Below are 3,865 nucleotides of genomic sequence, written 5' to 3'. Positions count from 1 at the left end.
TATTTTTGCACTTCAGCTCAGGTGCACAGATTCCAGCAGTGACAGCAGCGGCTGTGACATCATAGCTCTGTGATGCAATAAAGGCGAAGCTGCGTGTATCTGTGCAGGACGCAGGCTCAGATCACCACTTTGCTGGATCGATAGACGAAGCAAGATGTTGCTGATGGTTGTATTATTTCTGCTGTTGCCGGGCGTTTGCCCCGCTCCGCTGCCTGCTGGTCGGATTGATGATGATGACGGCAAGCTGCTAACGATGGTCACTGGACCAAAAGAGCTGCCGAAGAACAGCCGGGACGGCTTGGATATGAAATGGATCGTTATTATCGGATTAGCGGTAGTTCTATCACTTTGCCTGTGCTGCTGCCTGCTTGGATTCCTTATCTACAGCTATAGAAACCGCAAACCTGAGGAAAAGGGCAGCCTGCGCCAAACCTAGGAAAGATCCGGACCAAGAATATTCTTACTGTCTGTGTTCGTTATATAATAAATATGTTGCACTTGCAACTTGAAAAGTTATCTTACTCTGTTGTGTATACGTTATATAATATAATTATATGATCATTATATATACTGTATATCATCAGAAAAGCTCTGCATGATCTAAGCTGCAATCTCTGAGTTTAGATCCCAATGTTGTTGAATGGATCAGAAAAGGTAAGGGATTTAGGGGTAATTATTTCTGAGGATTTAAAGGTAGGCAGACAATGCAGTAGAGCGGCAGGTAATGCTAGCAGAATGCTTGGTTATATAGCGAGAGGTTTTAGTAGATAGAGGGAAGAGCTCGTGCCGTTGTACAGATCACTGCTGAGACCTCACTTGGAGTATTGTGTACAGCACTGGAGACCGGATCCCCAGAAGGATATAGAAATGTTGGAGAAAGTTCAGAGAAGGGCTACTAAAATGGTTTATGGATTACAAGATAAACCTGGACCAGGACAGGTTAAAGGATCTTAACCTATATAGCCTGGAAGAAAGACGTGACAGGGGGGATATGATAGAAACATTTAAATACTTAAAGGGAATCAACAAGATAAAGGAAGAGAGTTTATTTAAAAGGAGAAATACTACCATAAGCTAGAGGGGCAAAGGTTTAATGGTAACATCAGAAAATATTACTTTACGGAAAGGGTAGGGGACGCATGGAATAGCCTTCCAGCAGAAGTGGTAGATGTTAATACAGCAAAGGCATTTAAGCAAGCATGGGGTAGGAAATAAGGCCAAGCTAGATATAGGATAAGGGCAGGTACTAAAGGAAAGTACTCAGAGGTTGGGCAGACTGGATGGGCCTACTGGTTCTTATCTGCCGTCACTTTCTATGTTTCTATCTTTATTCGGACAGTTTGTATAAATAAATAAATAAATAAATGTGAGCACAAATGATCCAGATGCGATTGGAAGAGTTGTTGTTGAATGTTAGTTTTTCGCATTGAGCCAGGATCGCTTCAGTCCTGAGCGCGTGAGAAGCTTGAGTGGACATAGTGTTCCTGGTGATTGACAGAAACCCGTTCCGTTTAAATGTATTATGGACCCTGCGATTTGATCTCCATGGTTTCCACTGTTAATCACAAGGGCAGTAGAAGTATTATTAAACACTCATCTACAGACACCAGACAGCCAGAAGGCTTGTTTTTCCCTCAGAAATCTCATGGTGCTGCCACAACCACAAGGGATTCTGGGTAGGCGCATGCAAATAAGATTAACAATTATCACCTTTGCCTCTATATCCACTTCATACATGGAGCCCTTGAAAGTCATTGCCCGCTGTATAGGACACCACGTTCGGTGGAGTGGTGGGTTTTGTCTTTTTTCCACCCTTCCTCCTTCACGACTTCAGTGGTTCTAACCTTTGACTTAGGTTTTGAGGGAAGGAAGGGGCTGCGTATCCCACCCTACGGGGTTTCCATTGTGGCATTAGCTCTCGAAGCACAGACCACCAGTTTCTACATGAAGCACTGGGACTCACGAGCTCCTCGGGCTTCAAGGAAACAAACATTCAAAAAAACATTAGAAATATGTTGTATATTTGTGTATAAAATTAGGATTGGGGATCATTTGGGCTGCGAGAATTCCCCTTCAATGACTTCAGCTACTTTGACAGGAACATTTCACCACCCGTCATCTAAACAACTTTTTACATACACCTGAAAATCTCTTTTCACCCCGCCGTGGACATGCTGGTCTGTTTCCTGGGCTGTAGAAATGTCCTCAAAGTACTTTTAATATTATTTGTATATAATAATCATATGAAAGGGACCGTTACAAGTCCCTGACAGCCCCAGTAAAGAAGTATGCTTATAAGAAAAACATGTAACGCTTAACGAAGCTAGAAGCTGCAGCTAAAGAACTGCAGCTCTCCTCCTCCTTTGTGGTCTGATGATTATTGCCGCTGATTAGCAGCGGGAAGCCAGGGATAGACCTGACCGACAGTAAGTATTTCACACGGGTGGCGATATGTCTCCTGCCAAGGGAATAGCTGAGGGGCAGATGCGTTCGGGGGTTCTGCAGAATGGTGGGGACACCACCCAAATTTAAAGGGACGTCTCAGCTATCGTATGCATTAAAGTACATATGATTGCAGGTGTGTCCCTTAATATACTTAAGGGAAATTATTCTTGATTGTTTGAAGCATTTCACCGTTTTTCCAGCTCACCAGACTGCGACAAAGGACACTCGGCACCGTGGAAGAAAATGCTAAGAAGAATAATTTGTCAGTCTTTAGTGCTCGCTGTCGTCTCAAAAACAGTTTAATAAATGAATCGGTGAGAGAGCAAGGAATTACGCGGCGGCATTAAATATTCATGCGGTGTCTGATGAGCCGTGTGCCAAAATCTAGTGCATTCTATGAGAACCCGTACCCTCTGCAGAAACCCGAGATTTAAGAAAAATGTTTCAATAGTAATTACTATTAATTAACATTTATTGCAGGAGGTCTCCAGATATGATTCAGGGGGGAAAAAGCTTTAACTCCCCCTTTTTAAAGACCTTGTAGGCATAGGACAGCCATGACGCCATGCGTGGCCAATGATCCAGGAATGACCGTCACTAGAATTTATTGTCATCTGCGCGAACCAAACATAGTTCCACAAAGTTTCTTAAGTTCCGGTGAGTGGGGCGCATGTCCACATCCATGGCGCATCTTCCCAATGTGCGTTACCAGCACTAATCTTAAGCATGACCACATCAAGAGGACAATAACCAGCTTGCGGCCCACTTGAGACGCCAGAGGAGCCAAAAGCTAAGAAAAGCAGAGCGATGGCTTAAAATTGCAAATTCATGTCTCTGTTACATACTTATTCAAATGTTTCATTTATAAAATAATTAAATTTCAACATTGTAGGGTCCCAATACAGAACCCGGGCTGTGAGCGGCAATCAGGACAACAGAAACTGAGACTACCTAGAAACTACCCCTATAAATGCAGGCGGTCTGGGTGTATCTGGTGGCACTTCACACAAGAAACAAAATCTTTATCCTCGTATGATCAGATTAACCCAACTGCCCTTTAACTAGAGACTCGTCAATGAAGATATGTTTAGATGAGGTGTAAAGTTTACAAGAAAATGAGAATGGGGGCCACCAATTTTTTTTTTCACCCTAAACCTATGAATCTAGAATAGCAATCCCCCCCAGAACCCCCCCACCCCTTTCTGTCTCATTAAGAGCCGATTTTGTGGGGACGTAATATTAAGTCTTCTGTCCTTATGGGGGTAAAGAAAGAAAAACACTCTTGATCCTTTTTTTTGCAATCACATGGTTGTGATGATGCCTCATGGCTTGTCTCTTGGCTTACAACACTTACAACACATGTAACACTTACAATCATTATACACAAAAACTGTTGTGTAACAAACGTGACATTTCCCAG

Source organism: Spea bombifrons, chromosome 5 (genome assembly GCF_027358695.1).
Source record: "Spea bombifrons isolate aSpeBom1 chromosome 5, aSpeBom1.2.pri, whole genome shotgun sequence".
In the NCBI taxonomy this organism is placed as follows: Eukaryota; Metazoa; Chordata; class Amphibia; order Anura; family Pelobatidae; genus Spea; species Spea bombifrons.
This window is presented reverse-complemented; position numbering follows the sequence as displayed.